The sequence below is a fragment of the Chanos chanos genome, chromosome 9, assembly GCF_902362185.1.
Source record: "Chanos chanos chromosome 9, fChaCha1.1, whole genome shotgun sequence".
Classification (NCBI taxonomy): domain Eukaryota; kingdom Metazoa; phylum Chordata; class Actinopteri; order Gonorynchiformes; family Chanidae; genus Chanos; species Chanos chanos.
Window position 1 is genome coordinate 31,298,209 of NC_044503.1, and position 23,726 is coordinate 31,321,934.

Below are 23,726 nucleotides of genomic sequence, written 5' to 3' on the forward strand. Positions count from 1 at the left end.
GACCCCATCTGCATTGGTCAGGTTGGGCAGAAACTATGTAAAACAAAAGAAAAGACAAACCTGCAAGAGAGATAGCAGCACACCCTTTTTCTCATACAGATAAAAAGGCAAACAGCGAACTTTTCACACCTCCAGACTGCCATACCATGGCAGGGCATGCTCTTCCCCCTCCCCTTCCTCTCCTTTCCTCAAAACTTTTTTAGAGTAAGTCAGTCCACTACTACCCCACTATTCTAATTACTAGAATAGATTCTCTGTTTGGGTTAAGCGTGCCTCTTTATGGAGTAGTTGTTAGTCCATAGTCTGTATAATACAAGAGTGGTAGGTCCATAACCTTTAATGTCATTGCACAGATGTACAACCATTGTGTGACAATTTATCAATGCTAAGAGGTCTCCTAAAACTTTGAAGTCTATCTAACTGAATAAGAAAAACTTGTATTCTGCCTTTCAGCTTCAAAACACCTATACTTTGTCCTCTAGTCGATTCCACAGCACACCAGTTGAGCAAAGCAGCAAACATCATACATCTCAAATCTTTCAAGTTATATTCCTTACCAAATCCAACTACAACATAAATAAGACAAAAAATAAAATATTATATAAAATGATTTTAGTGCAAATCTTTATCGCAAGCCAAAATATTTATTGGATGATTGGCATGGTCAGAAGGGATAAAAAAAATTTCCTTTTCTTTGTGGCCACGATGTTGCCTGGTAGCTTTTACTGTCATATCTGCAAAGTTTGTGTAAGTTTGGTTTTTGTGGTGTAGCAGAGGAGTTCACCGACCCCACTTCTGCACAGTTTGATTGACGGCCTTCACAGCCTCTTGATGACCACCATCACTGCTCTGTTCTCAGGCACTGGATGAAAACCAGGCTTCTAGAAAAGCCTGGCTATGTTGCATTTGTAAGAGCAAGGTGTCCTCTTTTGATGTAGCACTACTAAATAGAGTTGAAACTATGCCACAATAGGCACGGTTTGCCACTGCTGGACATAGACCAAAAGTATGCTGTGAATCACCATGCACCAGTTGGTGTGGATAATTCACAATGTAGAGCTGATACTGGGAATTAGTGTTTCCTTTATGTTCCCAAAAAGCATTTATATTATTATGTTCTGTTCTGTTCTATTCTATTCTATTCTATTCTATTCTATTCTATTCTGTGTTGTACAATGATATGTTGTCAATTTATATGCCTAATAATTTATATTATACTGTATTTTCTTTATTTATCATAGAAGTATTTGTATAATTCATTTTTGTAATCTACCAATGAACCCAAAACAACTACACTATTATTATTTATTTATTTATTTATTTATTATTAATAATAATAATAATAATAATAATAATAATAATAATAATATGAAATCATGTCAGAGACACACAATGGACCATAGGGAAGGGTGTCAGAGGAGGGATAATACAATATGCCACCAATTCAAGGTAAGACTTTTGATCAATTGCAGGATAGCTGGTGATAATAAGACATATTTGATAGCATTCAATTTTCATTCATTCATTTTCATTTTTAAGCATATACATTATGCATTTAAACGGCATGAAGAGGAAAGGTGAACAGAGACATCGACTATGCAGTCATTTTTCAGGTCAACACTGCATGAAGCTGATGAATGATTTTTTTTTCTCCCGCTGTGACAGTAGAGGCCACTAAATGCACTTCCTGTTCATTCCAGTTTTATAGCAAAGAGAAAAATCAAAATAAAGAACTGATTTGAAAACTTTCTTGTCTGTTCGTTATCTGTCTCTTTTTATATCTTCAGTTAGTCCTGCGTCCAGAGAGGATGGAACACCATCTCTGCTGTTGATTTGATGTCCACTGTCTGAAAAAATGATGCAACACAATACAATATTACAAACCCAAAGAGTGGTAGGTAACACAATGCTACAAAACAAACAAAAAAAAAAACACACACATCATTATCTGAAATATCTGATAGTCAGCTGAAAAAGCAACAATTAAATGTGCGCTCAAAAACTGAATATGTTCACCTTTTAATTTTCGTTTACAGTGCTCAGATAGTCATTAGCCAAATGAATCATCTGTGTTAAAGCAGATAAAATCAGACAATCCTGCTCTAGAACCAACGAGCCCTCCTCATGATAGTTCCTCACTGGAAAAATGCAGTTCATTGGAATACCCAGTCTGAAATGGCACTCCTCCATCTGGACAAACACACACATTTGAAAGACAGACAGACAGGGACCATTATGATGCATTCAGTGTAGGCAATCATATTCTATTTGAAAGTGTCGCATGTCATACAACAGTATGGATTAACCTCCATCCTCAAATGGTTAGAAATTCATATGTCAGCATCAGCTATTAATTGTTGTTGTTTAGTTTTATAGATTATTTACTCTATACTTGTTTAGTTTCTATAAATCAACATTTCATTGGTCTAAACAGCCATTTCATCAGTGACTTCCCACACAGACCTCATGTTGAATGTAAATGTCTGTGATTGCACACACGCTGTGAACAGTGAATTTGTCCTCTGCATTTACCCTACCCAACACACACCAGACGCAGGAGAGGTGGGCAGCATTGGGGTTAAGTGCCTTGCTCACAGCCATGGATTTTGGATCTGGGAATCAAACCGGCAACTGTCCGGTCACAAGCCCTGTTCTCTAACCTGTAGGCCACAACTGGCCACATTTAAAAAAAAAAAAAAAAAAAAAAAAAACTGCCTTGGCAGAGCTTCCAAAAATACAGAGAACTCTTCAATTTTCCTCTCCACGGAAATCTTTAGTAAAAGACAAAAGATTTGTACGTGAATGAAGAGAAAACCAAGCTGAGCTTGAACTCAGCTCCACTGTATTTCTTAAGTGATTTTATTGTATATGTATAGTTTCTGTACGCATCTTTTAGTCCTCCCGTGGGGTGAAATCTGTTGTCTAAAGAATACTGACCAAAATTAGCAGCAACCCCCCAAAAAGGTAGTTGTTATTCTCTGTACATAGATAATTGTTATTAGATTTTTGCAGCATTCTGAGAAATTTTCAGCATAGAATTCAGAATTTAATACACAGAGTTTGTTTAATTAAAACGTATTATCTACCAGGATTAAAGGTTTAGAAATCTAGAGTTAAAGTTAGATTAAAGATTAAAGGATTAAAGTTAGAGAGGTAAACTCTCTCAATACATTTAAAACAAGACTAAAGACTTATCTATTTTCTCGAACTTATGCATAATATAATTTTGATTTGACATCGTCATAGACATGTAAGGCCCTTTGAGACTATAAATAGTGATATTGGGCTCTAAATAAATATTATAATAATAATAATAATAATAATAATAATAATAAATCTGAGGGCTGTGATAACTCCTTCTTCACACAACAGAGAAAGTATGTGATGTGTCATATAGGCATACGGGTAGTCAATCAAGAGAATAGTAATAGATTTTATCTTTCAAAATGTTGTAAGCCTGTAAGCTTGAAGCTTGATATTTATTATGTAAACTGCTGTGTTCTTTGACAGCAGAAGTTTGTCTGTCTATCTGGCAGCATAATACATTTCAAATCAAATGATGGAATTAAATCATAAGTCCACTTTGAATTATGATACATTTGTGCTAACATAATTGGAAATATATAGTGTGTCAAATTTTCTTTTAGAAATTCAGACAGCAATGATTCACTCGGTTGTGGCATAAACTTGCAAAACATGCTCCGGTCATGTTAAGGGCTTGAAGATAAATTGCTGAAGAATGCAGTCTGTGCTGTTTTACAGTTAATTTGGCACTGTTTCACAAACATTTTGACTTTTACAGGATGTGACTTTTCACTTAGATTTGTTTACTCAGCGTGTCTGTTCTCTCATATTCCTAATGGTCTGAATGAAAATATCACATTCAAATACATTTTAAGGGGATTCATTACTGAAACAAAACTGTTTACGGTCTTAAACTATTCATGGCCTCAGAACACTTGCAAGTAGGAACCAGACTGTATGTTTCATTTTTCTGCAAAAGCTCATGTTGCAATTATTGATGTTCTTAAAAATTCAGCTCTGCAGCTGATATCACACAGTTGTGTATTGCAATGTAAGAAGTTATTTGAAGTCATTGTGACAGTTATAGGAGAAAAATGCACACACACACACACACACACACACACACACACACACACACACACACAAAAGCACAAAGCACTGGCTCACTTTCTCTTTGATCTTCATGCTGGTGTAGGTCTTTCTGAGGTCTTTGGCAACCAGTTGGCATGCCTTATCCAGCATTGTCATAACAACCACTTGAGGGATTCCTGAGGCATAAAGGGCATATATAAATGGAGATCTGAGAGATCTAACACATACTGCAGAATCAAACAGTGCAACAACAGATGTGAATACAGTACTATTAAAGTGAGATCTAGATCAATATGTAACATACACATCACAGCTAATGAGAACAGATCTTTGGAACAGCCACATTGTGGACTCACCCATTTTGCTGGCTTTCTCTCTGATCACTCTCATTTTCCTGATGACAGCTTCATTAATCAGAGAGATTTTGTCCGCAGGTATTACACTAACCAGACAGTGAGCTTCATCTGCCAATGAGGGTCTGTTGTTGTAGCCTGTATTTCCTTTTGACATTGGCTTTCCTGGAATTAGCTGAAGAAATACGAGAATGATAAAAGACAAAGAAGGAATGATGTAACACCTTAAGTGTGTTTGTGTGTATTTGTGTTCATACTGGTGCATGTATTTCAGTATATTTGCATGTATGTGTTTAGTGCGTGGTTCCATCCCACCTCATAATTGTCTTTTATGTGACCGTGTAATGCATTGATGATGTCATCAGTGTGTGCCCCATCTAAACCGTTTTCCTCCAGACCCATGATGTCACTGACAACAAAAGGCAAAACTCCTGGATGCCCACACATTTGAAAGTGGTGCGTTCTATACTAGAATTAAAAAACAACAACAACAACAACAACAACAACAACACTGTACTGTAACATTTGTCACTGTATAGCTATCAGCCCTATTCATCAGTGAACTACTCCGATAAAGCACCAGTGCACAATGGCACAATGTAAGTAACAACGTGTAGTATGAAAAATAGCCGTGTTTATAAAGACTTCCTGTATTCAAAGTGAGATGCATAATGTATCCAGGTCCTTTAACACTGGGTAAGGAAGAACAGAAAGAATAAGAAAGGTATAACACTACAAGATAGAATTTAATAAAATGAGAGGAACACTGCGTTATAGTGTGACAAAGTATGTGTGAACATATGTTGCAGTGTGACAGTAAATGTAATACTGTATTAAACTGATACAATGTGACATTTCTGTGCGTGATATTGAATTATGGTCTGATCGAGCAAATGTGTTTAATGTACAAGTACAATATTAGTGTGCGATAGATGCAGTTTGTGTATTACCGAGATGATGTCTAAAAAGTGTTTAATTAAAACATGGATGTACTTTATCAATATGATCAAATCAAATCAAGTCAAATCAAATTCATTTTTGTAGGACTTTTTTTTTTATTTTTACAATGAAATTGTCTCAAAGTAGCTTTATGGAGAGCAGTGCCTAAACCTCCAGCGAGGAAGCTCAAGGTGGCAGTGGCAAGGAAAAATTCCCTAAAATGAAATGAAAAGGAGGAAGAAACCTTGGGAGGGAAAATGAACTCGACAGAGGGAGAGCATCCTCCTCATGTCAGAACATAGAATAAAAACAGGAAAGAAGGGTTCCAATTTTATCAGATTTAATGGCCCAGAAAATGAATTACAGTGTATACGTCTTTGTGTTAACGGCATAAAAGATTCATGGTGTAGACTATTCGCTAAATGTTGAAGTAACAAAACAGCATTATTTGCCCTCTGGTTTCTACTCACTGTTTGAGTGAAACTTTGTCCAGTGCCAGCATCAGCCAGGGCTCTACAGGTGGTCCGGCCCTTGAAGACATTATCAATGGAGTTGACAAAGCTGGACTTCCCTGCGCCAACAGGTCCATGGAGAAGGATCCGAATAGCGGGGACTTTTGGTTTAAACAAGGTGAGCTCTTTTACCATGTTGTTTTTGCTCTTGATACTGAAAAGAAGGTCACAATTAGGTTGTCATGTTTAGAGTTTATCGTTATGATTAAAATGACAGATTATGTTTAGGTCTTACGGCCCCATGTGTTAAGGTTTGTTGTTACTGCACCACCCAAACTAAGGAAATTGCTATAACTATCCTATACTGTATGTCGCCAGTTGTTATTTCAACAAGTGTACCACCACCAATCAATATTACTGTTGGAAATAGTACCACCTGATTGATAGTTTGTATCATTAATACAGCTGGAATGAAGCCCTCAATTTAATAGCCTGTCTTTGCAACCCTTTGGCCTGCAATCAAGGTTGTGCGGGTCATGTCAAATAAATGCTTTTTTTATTACGGGTCCAAACAGAGAAGCTGTGGGACGCTATTGTGTTTATTCTAATTTTTATTATTTTTGGTATTTTTCTGACTTAAAAGTGTTTGCACAGCAAACACTGTATATATTAGAGCTACAAAACTACAAAACTTGGCACCTAGGTTCCTGTGGTCACCCATTACTCAGGCTACAAAAATGACCCTGACTGGCCACATGGTGGAACTATAGAAAGTCAAAACACGTTTTGGGCCATAACTCTTGAACCATTTTGCCAAGAGCCTTTTTTTTTAGCAGATTCCCTGGATCTAGTTGAACAAAAAAGCCAAGTGATCCAAAATGATACCTTGGGGACCATATTGGATTTTCCACCTTGTTCAATTTTTTGTAAAACCTATAAATCTTATCTCCTCCGCGACAGTTTGTCCAAGTGCATGGAATTTGGTTTATAACATCTGCAGACCATGCTAGTAAACAGTTGTAAAAAGAATTCTGATTTGTTAAACCGTTTCAGAGTTACTTGTCAACCAAAATCTAAGCCATGGCCCATAATGACTCTACAGCCCTTATCTTGTGATGTAAAGATCCAAACTTAATGAAACATGACACACTCAATCATTACCACAATCTTTGGAACCACACCAAATTTTGTTAAATTTTGTCCGCAGGGGGCACTATAGGGGGCATTATAACTGCATATTGTAATATCTCTGCTATCATTGCAATATTAATTGCTTAAGTTAAAAATCTGAAAATTGCTGCACTTGTACATGGTCCCATTTGCTGACATTTCCTAAAGTGCCAATTAGGAAACTCAACAAAATGGCTGCCAAACAGCCAATCAAATTTCAGAATCCAATATTTGCCAGTGCAATAGGCTGATCTTCATGAAACTTCATAGGCTCATTCAAAATGGCACATAGAAGCTATTTACCAAATCTGCAATAAATTGATACTTGAGACTTGATATTTATTCCTCCTGTTGAAGGCATTGAACCACTTCTAATTTCACCACTGGTTGCTACTTCTGTGACTCTGCTTGGGCGCTGGTGATCGCCGCAGTTACATTGTTTCATTATATTTTTTATATATATACATGATTTATGATCTTGTCATTGCACCACCAGCTACAGATGAAGTGCTTGGAGAACTTGTGGGCTCTGTAATCTCCACAGTAGGAAAAAGCTGTTCTTATTAGGGTCAAAAATGATTACACATTCCTCCTGGTAACTTTTGACCTTTGGTTTGAAACATTGTGACAAGTCTTGTGTATAGTTGATGGAAATAACTACCACCAGTAACTTATTAGGAAAATATTATCTTCATACTTTTGTCCTGTTCTTAATTTTTATATGTCCTTGATCTTTATACTGTATAATTTTAAAGTGCTGCATACTTACTCCCAGCTAACTGTCCTCCACTCCTTCTCAAACTCTGTAAGACAAATAAACCAAACAATTTGCTTTAGAAACATTCATAATACTGTCACTTCATTACACTCATGTAACTTTGAGCTGTCAAACCTACTCCTCTTGCACTAATTTGTTCCAATTTGGGGGCAAACCAAAAGCCAATACTGATCTTTCATAAAGACGAGATCCATTTACAGGTATCAGAGTCACATGCTAATAAACAAGATTAATTTTAATGTTGTTATTAAAGTTAATATGAAATAATAGTATGTTCAAGGTACACAGATTAAGCCATACACTGTATACACAGATGGAAAAATTACCTTGTACAATGACATCAGCTTTGCATTCGTCCATTTCTTCAGTTAACCAGCTACCAGGTAATGTCACTTCACAAGTGTAAGTGCCATGATCTGACTTCTGAGCTTGTTTGATTGTCAGAATAAATGCTTTACCATTCTGGGTCATGGTAACATTTACACTCTCAGACACCTGCGTATTGTTCTTCAGCCATTTTGCTGTAGCACCTTCTTTGTTCACTTCACACATGAGAACAATCTTCTGTCCTCCATATGCTGTTACATGATGAATGGGTCGGACAATTTTGAATCTCTCTACAAGAATTAAGAGAATGTGACAACAATAAAAAGTTATGCATGTTATTGTGCCGGAGTGCAAACTATATATATTACTAAGCAAATTTTCAGACCGATTCTGTCCCCTGTAGTTTTAGATCATATTGATTAATTGTCTGCGAGTAGATAGAGAATGAACAGTTGTATAGTGCAGAAAGACTGATGATATTTTTCTTATTTATTTATTTATTTATTTATTTATTTATTTATTTTCATGTGTTTTAAATGGAAATGATCTTGGGGTACATATGGTGATTACCGAACTGAAGTGGGCAAAGTGGGCTAATTATAAGGAGTTTGGAGAAACTTACTTTGCGAATTATGGCAGAGGATGGCTTTCATAAGAAGAGTGGATATGCATGTAAATTGGAAAGTAAATACATAACAAGGACTTTCTTGGGGTATTTAGTCAGTACAAAAATAATCTCCAATATGGATAATGGCAGCCTGTACCATTAAAGTTATTAGGACTAGAGTTAAAGACACTTGGGTAGCCCCTTTAAGTGGTGGTGTATTTATGGGTAATTTTATGTGAGAGGTTGTAGTAGTAAGTTCCTGTGATGTATACTGCACAGGTATTAGAACAGCAGCCCAGAAGAACTCTACTGTGTAACTCAAGATTTAAGGTGACCTAGTTTTAATGCTGATTCTACTGCATGACATTGTCAGCACATTCAGTAGAAAGGCAAATCTAGTACATATCTCCATGTGCCAAGAAAGGTCACCACCAGCCTATTGCCCTATGTTAACACAGTGGTCATGTGATTGTGGAAACTTCATACAGGGATTGTACAATTCAGCCATGAGAGGTTTAAAAAGGACTAATTTTTCACAGAGTAACTTAAAAAGAAGTCGTGACCAAAGAATTAGTGCTCCAGCCTTTTCAAATGATTTTTTGCTGTGGATCAAAGCAGTCCTAAGTTAATTCTAAAACTGCTAAATGACTGGTGACACTGCCTGAAATATTTAATACAATAAAGGCAGAAAAATGTAATTTCCCTTGAAATATAGAGTAGTGAAATGTAGGCTTTCACTAGTTAATAATGGCACAGTCTCAAGCTAAGCTCAGCATACAGTTTTACCTGAAGAAAAAAGTAAATAGTGGAGCGTTGAAAGTATATGCTAAAAGAAAGTAAACAAAAATGTTTGGTCCTTAATTTGTTATGACAAAGCTGTCACATTGCCTCATACTGATTGTGTACATCTTTAATGTTGTTAGCTTGGTAGAACATGTTGTAGTCACATACTAGAGAAAATGCGGTAAAATCTGTGGCATCTTTGGAAACCCATTGAAATGTTTGTGCGTATTTAAAAAAATTCTTATGAAAACACTATTAACAAGAAACACTGAAAACAATATTGTTTGGATATGAAAAGGTCTTCACCTTTGACAGTGAGTATGGCAGTGCCACTGGCCTCTCCTTGTTTATGTGTCAAATAAATGGTGTACTCGCCGTTATCTTCCAACTGGACATCACGGATGGTCAGGGAAAATATGGAACCATCACTTATTTTCTTGCTGGACATCTTATACTTGTTCCCCCCTGAAAGTTTATCGTCACCCTTCCACCATTCTGCTGTGGCTTTTCGTTTGTTTACTTCACACTTAAAAGTGACCTCTTGTCCTACGTACACCTCTGCATCTGAAACTGACACTGTAAGGAGAAAAAAATATATTCCTCAGTTATGTCACAATCACAGCATGACTAATTATGACTAACACAAGGCTCCTCTGATATGCATGCTGCCTGCCAGTACTTATTTTTAACTCCGTAAACGAAAAGGCCTCATCATGTAACGTAACATACTTGAGGGGAAGAGTTATTCACAAGTCCACCTGTGGTTCTGAAAGTGACCACACAGTTTCACTGTAGTCATGCCTACAAGTCAAAGCTGCTACTGATTAAACAGAAAAAAAAAGTGCATATCAAAAATGAATTTTTCCATGGGTTAGCGTTCAGGCACCAGTTTAAAATCATCAGAATGAAATATCTTGGCTTGTAAATGAAAATAAATAAATGAATATTTCACTGCTTTCATTATTATGGAAAACCATCCACAATAATACACAAGTGGTCAGCACTTATTACATGCTGGGCACACTACGGTGGTGTTGACTATGACCAGAAATTTTAGAATATCCACACATCCACACATGTTACTTTAATTTAAAGCTCCCCCAGTAAACTGCTTCAGACTAACAGATTCCTGCCACCTAACAGATCAAACACACTCAGCCAATATTCCAAATACTACAGCTTTTTCAGTAGTCATTAATGAGTGACGCAGTAGGCGATTTGTTATTTTTTAACAGGGCGGGTGGCCCAATGGCCAACACAGGGGATGACTCAATGGTCACTGAAACTACTCCACAGAGTATATAGGAGGATGGCAGGTTAACAAGCGGGATGCATTTTGGTCATTTTGTTAACAATGGGGATGACATCCCCCCACAAGTCATCTTCTGATTGGGCAGTATTTTAACCTACAATCTGTTGCTTCCAAGTTCAAATGCTTGCTTGCTTGAATACATCAAGGCGTATTTCAGACAGTGGGTTTAGTGAAAACTCAGAGCTAGTTAACTCAGAGAAAGTAATAAACCCCTTAACAGAAGAGCCTTATGGCTTCATTTTCCTAGCAAAACAAAGCCATAACGGTCTTCTATTAGGGGGTTTACTACTTTCGCTGAGTTAATTAACTCTGAGTTTTCACTAAACCCACTTTCTGTAATGCCCCCCAAGTCAACAAAGTTTAGCCCTTCCTCCAGCCAAATACGAATCCACTGTCTGGCTTCAGAAATCTGGCCTCATACATATCAGAGGACCAAATTTCCAAATTTAGATTGATATCTCAGTAAGACTTTATCATAGCATACTCTACAACAACAATACAATTCTAGTTGGGAATTAAGAGGAAAAACATGTTTAGTTGTTTTGCGTGTGTGTGTGTGTGTGTGTGTGTGTGTGTGTGTGTGCGCGCGATGTGCGATGTGTTAATGTATTTGGAGAGAACCACTTCTACCTACCTGACAAATTTGATCCCATGTCTGACTCTGGAGTAGGAAAAATTAATAGCAATAAGAGAACTGTACATTTTGAGGTCACAAGAAAAGATGCAGGAGCAATGTCTGCCATCAGTCAAACAATTTGCTTACTTTTAGCACTCTTGTGAAAGACTAATGTCTAATATTTTGTACAAGCAGGTATTTCATAATTTTTTTTGTTTTTGTTTTTTTTTTTAACTATAATATTTTTTTAGCTACAGTACAGGGGGAAGCAGTGCTGTCAACACCTCAAATTTCCTCTCCCTAGTGAACAGAGAATGAAGCAGAGAGGTGTGCTATTTTTCACTGGTTTGACTTTTTTGTCAAATTAAAATGAATAAATACATAAATATTTCATTAGATTAAAGAGAACTGTATGTAAAAATACCCTAACACAGCTCAGGTATTTTAGTAAACTTTCTCTTTAAACCTAATGTGGTCCCATTTTCATGTCCTTTGAAAAAAAAAAAACAACAACAAAAATTAAACAAACAGACAAACTAAAAAGCACACTATCACACAAACAAAAAATTTGGCTACCCTAAAGTTTAACTGTCACCATTCCAACAGCAAGAAGGTTCACTCATATAACAGTAATATCTCCTACATTAAAACATAACACCATGACTTACCTCACTACTGAAAGACACTGAGTTCTGCTGTGAGGTGCCACTAAGTTACTGAGTTCTATCACTCACTCAGTATCTGCTTTTAAATACTCTGTATATCTGACTTTCACTTTCTATATGTCTGTATATGTGTCAGATGTATGGATGGGCACATTAATTTTCCATCGTAAAGCATCGTTTCTAGGAAATCAGACTCAACTTGATTGTGTTATTCTAGGATAGAATTTGAGTAACACTCTGCTTGGAGTGTCAATTTTTGTTCCAGCCAGACCCAAATAGACTAACACAATGAATCATGGCCCTACGGGGCAGCACTGTTAAAAGCAATGTTATTAAACTTTGGTGAGTGAATATGATTAGCTATTGAAAATAGATATATTCTCCTTTAAAAACTCTATATGATCTGTACAATGTAATAAGAAAACATTGGTTCTTCAGTAGCGTGTTTTAAATTATGCCGTACTTAATTCCCGGTGTGGCTACTGCTTGTCTTATTCAGTAGTGTTCTAGGAAGTTCAGCTGGACAGGTTATACTACCTATATTAACCCCTCAGCCCACCTCAAAACACTGAAGTGCTGCCAAATGTTGGTGCAAAGCTTATAGTCCAACTGTTAACAATTAACCATGCATATCAAATTATGAAATGACTGTACAAGGTCACAGAGCAGGTTTTTTTTTTTTGACAAACATATTCTGTTCAGAATTACTGGCAAAGGCTATTACCCTTTTGGGCAGTGACTAGAGGAGAGACATTTCTGTACGTGAACTTTTGGCAATGACAATTGTAAAAACTCTATCCACCTACTCCACTTTCTCTTTCACTTTCTTCTAGGCCTGTTTATACCTCTCTATCTTTTTCTGTTCTTAATTGCTCCTTAATATTGTCCAAGCCCAGCTTTTATCTGCATTAGTTTTTGAATGCAAGAGCAATGCTTTTTTGGTATAGTTCAAGAATATATTTTGCAGAGCATGAATATTATGGTATTACTTACTCTTTAAAGTATATAAAAAATACTTGCACAGAGTTATAATTAAACACAGCTTCATTTCAAGTCAGTTACTCTTTTGGGCAGTAACTAGAGGAGAGATATTTCTGTATGTGACCAAGTGGTAATTGTACAGAATAATTACCATAGAATATTTAGAGTTAATTTATTTTATTTCTGAAGGCAAAGTTTTTGATGTTTTTGTGTTTGTCACTAGGGGGCAGTGTAGTATGTTTAGACATGGGCATGCCTTGCAGAAGTTGTTTATGTGGATTGCACCAGCTGTGAAGTAGCATGAAGATTTTCATGCGATGCGGTGTTTAAGTAAGTGCCATGAAACTTCGTAATAACCACTGTTCCAGTGTGTAAATGTGTGTATAAGGTTACGAGCTATACGTGTTTCCACATCTAGACCTAAAATGTTTACGTTCTACAGAAAGTGTTGATATTAGATGTGTGTGGAGAATGTTTTAAGTTTCTGGAAATTTCTGTGTGCTTTACATATTAGCCGGCTTACTGTGGTTTTCTTTTATTTGTACAGATATAGGCCACTGCCATATTTTGGTTGTTACAACTTTTATTTTACTTTATAAAGCAAAGGTTTTTGCCATCGCCTCATCCGAACTCAAAGTAAAGAACCCAGAAGAAAATGATTGTGTCCTGTGTCTTCCTGAGATCCGCAGGTTACATGTACATGAACTTTGAATTGCTTGACTAAGATGACAACTGTAAATACAAAATGGCCCCACTGGTAATCTTGTTCCTTGTTTATGTGCCTGTCTGCGAGTATCTAGTTGCTCCGCACTTGGGCCCTGCTCCGCAGTGTTTGCCTGACCTAACTTTGAGCTTGAAATATGTGTCAAATGACTTCTTGAAATGTTTGATGTAATTCTAGCCAGCTCTAACTAAAACATTAGACAGAAGATGGCTGTGTCATCAGAGATGTTTACAATGTGTATGACGGTGCAGCTATGCGTTTGTATTGCCTTAATCGCTGAGCTCTAACACTCCTACTTGAAGACAATACTTACAGATAGGGTCAGAATGGACCTTTAATTTTGACCTGCACTAAGCATGCCATCAGGAGATAGAGACACCATGATGGTGTCCTCTTGTAAAATGTAAATGTAAATCTCTGTGATTGCGCACACACACACGCAATCTGAACAGTGAATGTGTCCTCTGTATTTAACCCATCCAACATACTGGTAGTGAACACACACACCAGACGCAAGAGTAGTGGGCAACATTTCTTCAAACCGACAACCATTCGGTCACAGGTCCAGTTCTCTAACCTCTAAACCACGGCAGCCCATGATGTTATGAGGTTGATATGTAATTGAGAGGCAGTGCATGTTCAGATGAAGTCAAAAGCATTTTTTTCCCATATTGGTTGACAGAAGTACGCTTGCCTTACTGCTAATATTGTGTTTCAAAACTCAGAGCAGACCTGAAGTTAATGTCCAGCCATTCAGTATGGTTATACTGGTAATCTGTTTGTACTGTTAATTCTGCATTCATGACAAAATTGCTGTATAAAACCATTTTACCTTCATACTGTCACGACTCGGCTCAGAAGAGGTGACAAAAAGAAGGGCAGACCACACACAGATCTCATTAAGGACAAAGCAAATTTATTATCAAAGCAAAAACCACCAATAACTTAACAATTAGGCTGGTAGTCAGCAGTATCAGTAGTGCAGGCAAGGTATGGATGTGTGTGAGAGAAGTGTGGGGGTGTTGAAATGCAGTAACCAAAATCCTCATGAAACAAATGGTGGAGGCCTAAGGAAGAAAGAAACAGAAAAGAGGTGGAAGGAAAGGGAAAGCAAGAGAGGAAGGGGAAGGCAAGAGGAAGGCTTAAATACACCTGGAGATCAGAGCACCCAGGTGCCCAACATCAACCAGGACGGCCCTCCCACTCTGACACCCAACTGCACCCAACACAAATACAGAGCGGAGGCCGTCACAATACCAAACCATTTATCTCAAAATACAACTTTAATATTTTCTTCCTGTCCCTCTGTTGACATGTCCTTTGATTGGATAAAGACAAACACCGATTATATACACAGTCAAACATTTTTTGCACTCAGTATATTTAAAGAAATGATGACACCATTCTTTTCCAAAAACAAAACAAAACAAAAAAAAACTCACTTCTCCAATACCATTTCTATGTTGAATGCTGTGAAATTGAACACATTTTTATTATATAGTATTTAATAAGTGCAGTTTTTCAAAATAATACATCTTTCATGTCTTTACATTTCTTTTAAAGTCAAATTGAAGATGAAGGGGCTCTCTGAAGCATGACCAGCTTATGTAGAATTTGGCACAGTGCAGAATAAAGGCTGTACCCAACAAATAGCAGTGACTGGTTAAAATACAGATTAAATTTATGTCTTCAAATTGTAAAACAACCAATGTGTCTGCATATAAACTTTGTATAGAAGTGTGATAAACATGAGGTTGCTATTGAATTACATCATCCAGAGCATGTTGAGGATGTTGCCTGAGCTTCAGGTAATGGCGTCATAACGTCATGTCATATCATATCATCAGCCAATTTTGTTCGAATTAACAATCGGCTTAATGTAGACACCTCCCCGATGTATTGTAAATGTCGTGGAGATAAGTGAGAAGTTCGCAATAATATTGACAAGATGTTGGATAAACTCCATGCTGTCTACACGTCTAAGAAGTAAGCTAGAGTGTCAGCGACGTTTTGTCAATAAGGAAACGGTCCATTATAGATGCCTTCTCAGTGGATTTGCAAGCATTAAAAAGATATCTCACAGATGTATTTATGATGCTCGGATATGTGGGGCTGCGAGATTTTGCATAGTTTAGAACAACAGATTCTAATCTTCATCTTATGTCCCCCCTGCTATATCAGTAATGCCATTTTGATGTCGCAGCGATGTGGCAAGGACTGTGCTACTCTCGTTTTAAATAGCGTATAGCATATTATGAAATGGTGAGGACTGTGCTGCTCTCATTTTAAATGGAATATCCAGCGTCAGCTTGGCAACGTTTGAAATCCAGCAAGTGCAGCCCACCTATTTTCAGAATGCTGTTTTGACATTTCAGCAGTGAGGACTGAGTGTGATCTTGCTTTAAATTGTCTGTCTGATATTTAGACAATTATTTTAAGTTTGCTATCCTGTAAGTTTGCTATCCTGTGTTGAGAGCTCGACATTTTGTGTTGTAATACCTTTGGGATGTGAATACAGCAGGTTGGTGGTTTGTTTGGTGAGCTTTGAAGACTATAAAACGTTCGTTTGTATTATGTTAATAGTGTTAGCAGTTATTCTAGCGTTTTATATAATAAATAGTGAACTAGCATGTGTACACTAATTATGTCATGAACAAAGATAGGGATTTTGATAAAGTCTAAACTGATGTGAGGAGATTTGGTAATCAATCTTGAGTCAGGCCCAGTGCAAAGTCTTTACATCGAAAAAGTTTGTTATTGATATCTGTAATATCATTGTCTTTGCTGTTTCTTTTGATGTAATGCAATGTATGGTGCAGATGCTGTGTGAATGGTACCAATACAGACTATACTGTCCATCAGAAAACATTTTTTTGTTTGTAGGGACAATATAATTTGGTGTTTCCATTGTATAATAGCTGGAGAGGAACTGATGTTTTGTATCATTTTCTGTTTATTTCGGTTTTACAGTAAAGAGTAAATCAAAGCAAAGATAAATATCAAAATGAAGAGGAACTGATTTGGGCACATTCTCGTCTGTTCGCTGTCAGTCTCTTGCATGACGTCAGTGAGTCCTGCATCCAGCAAGGACAGGACACCATCTCTGCTGTTGATTTGATGTTCACTGTCTGAAAAACAATGCAACATGATACAGCATTACAAAACTAAACAGTGGTAGATAATGCAACGCTACAAAACAAAACAAAAAAACATAACATCATTATCTGAAACATCAGATTTCTCAAATGAAAAAGCAACAATGACTCAAAAACTGAATATGTTCACCTTTTTCATTGTTCATTGATAGTGCTCAGATAGTCATTAGCCAAATGAATCATCTGTGTTAAAGCGGTTAAAATCAGACAGTCCTGCTCTAGGACCAATGAACCCTCCTCATGATAGTTCTTCAGTGGGAAAATGCAGTTCATTGGAACACCCAGCCTGTAATGGCACTCCTCCATCTGGACAAACACACACATTCAAAAGACAGACAGGGAGAGACCATTAAAAGCAGGCAAAGATACATTCAAAGCAGGAAAACCTGAATCTTTTCTAATGTCTTTAATGTCTTAATATTTTTTATGACTGTTCATATTCTATTTCAAAGTGTCCCATGGCAGACAACAGTATGGATTGTCCTCTGTCCTCAAATGGTTAGCAAGTAGCATTTGAATGTTAACAAAAAACCATCACATTCATGATAATCTTCCAACTATTCTGCTAAAATGCTTAGGGCCTAATTGTAGATAGCATCTCTGCATTTTGGCAAAATGTACATTAAAATACTTAGCAGGAAATTTGCAGCCTTCTTTGCTATTGATATGTCAGGGTTTAGCTATTAACTGTTGTTTTTTTAGTTACTCTGAAACTTTGTTTAGTTTCTCTAAATCAACATTTCATTGTTCTAAACAACCATTCCTAGGTGCATCAATAACTTCCCACACAGACCTCATGTTGAATTCAGCTACATTGTATTTCTTAAGTGAGCTTATTAAAATGTACAATTTCTGTTTGCAGTGTGCTTTTGCAGCTTTTGCAGAAAAGTCCAACATGGTAGCTGGAATAACAGTTGTGTATTGTAACATAAGAAGTTAATGTAATCTCATTGTGACAGTTACAGGAGAAAAATGCACACACATACACACACACATACACACTCAAACACACACAGTGCTGACTTACTTTCTCTTTGATCTTCAGACTGGTGTAGATCTTTCTGAGGTCTTTTTCGACCAGTGGACATGCCTTGTCCAACATTGTCATAACAACCACTTGAGGGATTCCTGAGGCATAAAGGGTATAAACACATACAGCAGAGTCAAACAGTGCAGAAACAGATGTGAAACATACAGTGCTATTAAACAGAGATCTAGATCAATATGTAACATACTCATCACAGTTAATGAGACAGATAACAGTTCTCTGAAACACATTGTGGACTCACCCATTTTGCTGGCTTTCTCTCTGATCTGTCTCATCTTCATGATGACAGCTTCATCTATCAGAATGATTTTGTCTGCAGGTATTACACTAACCAGACAGTGAGCTTCATCTGCCAATGAGGGGCTGCTGTTGTAGCCTGAATCTCCTTTTGACAGTGGTTTTCCCTCCTTAAGCTGATGAAATACGAGAATTATAAAAAGACAGAGAAGGAATGATAAAATAAGAAGTTAGTGTAATCTCATTGTAACAGTTACAGGGGAAAAATGCACACACGCACACACACACACACACACACTCACTTTCTCTTCATGCTTGTGTAGATCTATATGTAACACCTGATGTGTGTTTGTGTGTATTTATGTTTACACTGATGCATGTATTTCAGTATATTTACATGTATGTGCTTTAGTGTAGGCGTGTTTTAATCGCACCTCGTGATTGTCTTTTAAGTGACCATGTAGTGCATTGATGACGTCATCAGTGTTTGCCCCATCTGAATCTTTTCCCTCCAGACCCATGATGTCACTGACAACAAAGGGCAAAAATGCTGGATGCCCACTCATTTGAAATCTGTGTGTTTTATACTAGAATTGAAAGAAAAAAAAAAGTTATTATGAAATGTTATATAAAAGTCAGATTAAATACAATCTCTACATAGGTAGTATAACTTATCTGACTATACAGATGTAACCCCTATTCATTTGTTAATTACTCTGGTAATGCACCAATGCAGAATGCAAACAATAAGATGTAATATGAAAAATCGCTGTGTTTATAAAGACTCCCTGTATTCAAATTGAGATGCATAAAAGGTGTCCTTTGACACTGAATAAGGAAGAATAGAAAAAATAAGTAGAGTGTAATACTACAAAATAAAATAATAAAATAAGAGGAACATTGCATCATAGTGTGACAAAGCTCGTGTGAACATATGTTGCAGTGTGACAGTGAATGTAATATTGAATTAAACTGATACAATATGATGCATCAGTGTTTGATATTGATTTATGGTCTGATAGCGCAAGTGTATTCAGTGTACAAGTATAATATCAGCGTGTTGTAGATGCAGTTTGTGTATTATCAAGTTAATGTCTACAAAAATGTTTCATTATAATACAGATGTACTTTATTAATATGTTCAATTCAAATCAAATCAAATATATTCAATTCAATTCAAGTTCATTTGTATGTATATTTGTAAATAACGTTATGGCGGTGTGCTGAGTAGTCGTGGCTATTCCTGCTCTGTTGCTAATCCTGAAACCAATACTATTTGAACAATGCCAATCACAACTTGAAAATATAGGTGTACCACAAGTGAATATGCTGAAAAAAAGTAGTTAAGGACAAAAAAAAAAGACAGCTGAGTTGCTCATAAATGAAGATAACATGTTGGGATCTGACTTCAAAAAAGAAGCATTGCAGGCCCTGCAGAGGCAGGTAATACTGATAACAGTGAAAACATGCACTGCGTGAAAAGTGGTGTATTCGGAAATATCCTGACAAAGTAAACTTCCGCTAAACCTGCTGTTTTCCGGAGGTATTCGGATGCCCGCAGAACTTTGTCATGCGGACCTGAAAACTCCCGCAAATGTCCGAATACAGCTGTTAGACGGCAGTTTTCAGGCATCCGCGTGACCACAGTCGTTAGCTGATGGCTTGGCCTTTCAAATGCTAATAACAGTCAGTGGTCTAGGTGGGACTGGGTATAGAAGCCTGCCCCCCTTCCTCACTGTAACTTTCTATCAGTTAGCCTATATGTAATATTTAGCCGATATTTTGATAACCACACAAACTTCTTAGGTGTTGCATGGTGTATAATATAGCAGTGGTAGGCCCATGTAGCCTTTAATGTCATTGCTCTGTCGTGCAGCTAAATTACAATGGACACCTCAAATGGAGCATACAAAAACACACTGAAAACATAATTTAAAAAAGTCTAAATGAGAGGTTCATTAATTACATATTTGATGGTTATGCAACTGTCCTTTACTTGGGGTCAAAGGTACAGGGTGACCAGATGCAAACAGACCAAATGGGGGACAAGTAGTAAGTTTGTGTGGGACAATATGGGACATGTTACTAATGCTGAGAGATGATGTAAAACTTAGATATAATGTCAGTCTAACTGTATAAGAAACACTTGTATACACTTTGCATTGATAGACATCCAACATGCATTGGCCATTACAGGCTCATCAAAGGCAACTGTACTTAAGCAAAGCAGCAGGCATCATACAGCTCAAGTCTTTCAAGTTGAACCCCTGACCAAATCCAACTATAAGAATAAATAAGGCTCAAAATAAAATATTACATAAAATAAAACAATTTCAACGCAAATCTTTATATCAAGCCAAAATCTCTATTGGATGAGAAGCATGGTCAGAAGGGATAAAAGAACTTTTTCCTTTCTTTTTGACCATGACGTCGGCTGACAGCGTTTATCTTCATATCTGTAAAGTTTTACTAAGTTTGGTTTTTGTGTCGTAGCAAAGAAATTCGTCGGCCCCACAGCTGCACAGTTTGATTGACGGCCGCCACAGACTCTTGATGACCGCCCTCAACGCTCTCCTCTCAGCCATTTGGTGAAAGCAAGGCTTTTAAAAAAACTCGCCTATGTTGCATTTTTACTGCTTTTGGCACAGCGCTATTAAAATAGATTAGAAACTATGCTCATGTGCGGGCGGGTAAAATAATGGATCCATATATTTTTTATTTCTGACAGTTAAAAATCAAACGACCAGCGAAAATGCGGGACATTATCTCAGTATGAGGGATGCGGGACAAAGGATACAGGACTTTAAAAAAAAAAAAGTTTGCAGGGCATAGGAGTTTTTGTTGTTGATTCTCGCTTGTTTGTTCGGAATGTTTCTCCTCAGTACGAGGACGCGCCCTGTTTTCAAACCACCCACTTAGAATCTAAGGTTGAGTCCTGTCCAATCAGTTTTCTGTGCGTGCATGGCGTAGAGTGACAGTAACCAATAGCATTGTGTGCAACTGCAGCGCGAAATTTGCTTTGGGGAAGGGGTTACCTGTAGTAAGGCAAGGAGAGGCGAGTCACTGAAGGATTACAGAAGTTGTACTCCGTATTATGTCGATAGTGTGCATTTTGAAGATGGCTTGCAAAAGAACACTTAAGTTTTCGAACGGACAGCGGAGTGGAGAGGCTACTCGTGCGCCGGGAATATCCAATTTTTCCAACGCCGAGTCCGAACGAAAACAAACAACTGGTGTCCCCGTTAAATGCATTTTTAAGAAGATGTCTGAACAGCAGTAAACGTTCATGGAGAATGTTATTCGGCGGTTGGACAGGATGGAGTCCCATCAAAGAGGCGCAAGAGGAGTCTGCCCGAGAAAAGAAGACGAGCGGGGAATAACTCTGTTTCGGTAAGTTTATTTCTGTAGCCTTCTGGCTTTCGTCTTTGACTGCCGCGCATTCTGATACGTTCACATTTCTTTATCTGCTTTATCCCTTAATGTGGTTGAATTTAACTCTTGTATTAATTTTGCTTCTACAGGAAGCTGTGCGGATAATGCATAATGCTGAAAACAACACGCACAGATATGATCCACGGACATGGTAGGACAGCGTGTTTTGTTGGTAGACTATATCGTCGCGATTGTTTCATAGCAGTGCTTGGAATTCTAAACGAACTTTTAATCAATCTTCCTTCCTTCTCCGCTTTTTTTTTCTCTCTAGCATCCTGAAAGACCGATTGAGACTATTCGAAAGAGTTACCGGGTGAATCCAGAGAACAAAGAGGGGGGCAGGATCGCCACTCGAACGAGGCAAAGGAGGAGAAGAGTAAGTCAAAACATCATTTCCCTAGTGGTTCTTAGACTTTTTCTCCATTTGCTATTTTCAGTTATCTAATTTCTGTTTTCACTGTGTTTTGCATCTGCTCAAGGCCAGAGCTAGTGTTCTTTAAACTGAGGAGGAGGCTGCCATATGGAGGACCGCATCAGTAGATATAATTTCTGAAGGGGACGCCGCCATCTTGGATGGAAGGCCAGCGTGGGTCCTCCCGCCTAGCACAGAGTTGTCTGCACTGTGTGGGGTGCTACAGAATAGAGACCGCGGAAGCTGGGTTGTTCTTGGGAATGCTCAACATTTAGAGTTTCATTTATGCTCCCAAAAGCATTTGTATTATATACTATGATATTACAGTATATTCTGTTCTAATGTATTCTATTCTGTTATATATTGTACATTGATTATATATATATATATATATATATATATATATATATATATATATATAATTGTCAATTTATATGTCTTATATTATACTGTATTTGCTTTATTTATAATAAAATTTGTGTAATTCATTTTTGTTTGCCAGACTATCTATACAATCTACCTATGAACATAAAACAACACCACCACCAATAATAATAATAATAATAATAATTATTATTATTATTATATAAACCATATGAATTCATTTCTGGGGACCCACAATGGACCAATGGGGAAGGGTTTTAGAGGAGGGGCAAGACATTGCTCCACCAATCCAAAGAAAGACTTTTGACCAATTGCAGGATACCTGGTGGCCCAAGGTGTGAAGTGCAAATGTTCCCTTCCAAGCACCCCCAAGGGATTATTCACCATGGCAACTAAGGGCTCTAGGCAGACCCCAAAACACGGTACATATTCAGGAGTATTCCATGCCGCGTAACAGAGCTGCAAACTGCCGGATACAGCCGATAAGCTGTGGAGTATCCGGGAATATACAGGAGTATTCCAGGCCGAATACACCTCTTTTCACGCAGTGATGGGAAATCCTTCCACTATGGACATCATGAAGACTGTACAGTCATTCACACAAGATTTTCATACCGAAATGGATGGCGTATCTGTGACACTGCCACATGAAATGTGTTTTTAAATGAAATAAATGTGTAGCACCACATTGTAAGGATGGGTTTAAAGCTAAAAACCTTGCAAAGTTAAGCCTTTTCTGGGTGCTAATATATACATTTAAACTGTGTATGTTCTTGTTGTCAAAGCCACATTTTAGACAGGGGACCAAAATGCATTGTCTTTTGTTTTTATTGTAATGGAACGGTGCCTTTAACAACCTTGCTGGCAATGCAAGGGGCAGAACTTCTGGGAACAGGAAGGGCAGCAGAAGTATATCCAGGTTGGCCTGAGGAGGAAGGAGGAGAGAGGCCCAAGGAGTAAAAATGGCGGTGTGAGGAGAGAAGAGCAGTGTTTGGTGTGTTTGGGAGTAAAATACAGTATCTCAAATCCACAAACTGAATCCTGTAAGACCAACTCAGGTAGCCCTGATCCAAAATCCAAGATCAAGAGAAACCCAAAAAGTAAGAATTACTCTTCAAACTCTTGGGGAAACTTGGGAAATCAGGCCTGCAAGAGCCGATGAGAACCAGCACGTTATTTTTGCATATTTTTTGCAATGCATTGCTAAGCACTTGCTTTTTTGGTTAATCATTTTT

General features: G+C 37.4%; 1 non-coding gene across 1 annotated transcript; it reads right to left on the bottom strand.

The window, feature by feature from the left end:
* Positions 1-2,707: 2,707 nt before the first annotated feature.
* On the bottom strand, positions 2,708-2,822 carry LOC115821905 (U5 spliceosomal RNA). The gene has a single exon (XR_004025594.1). It is a non-coding gene; the product is annotated as a U5 spliceosomal RNA (small nuclear RNA).
* Between the last annotated feature and the right edge of the window lie 20,904 nt (positions 2,823-23,726).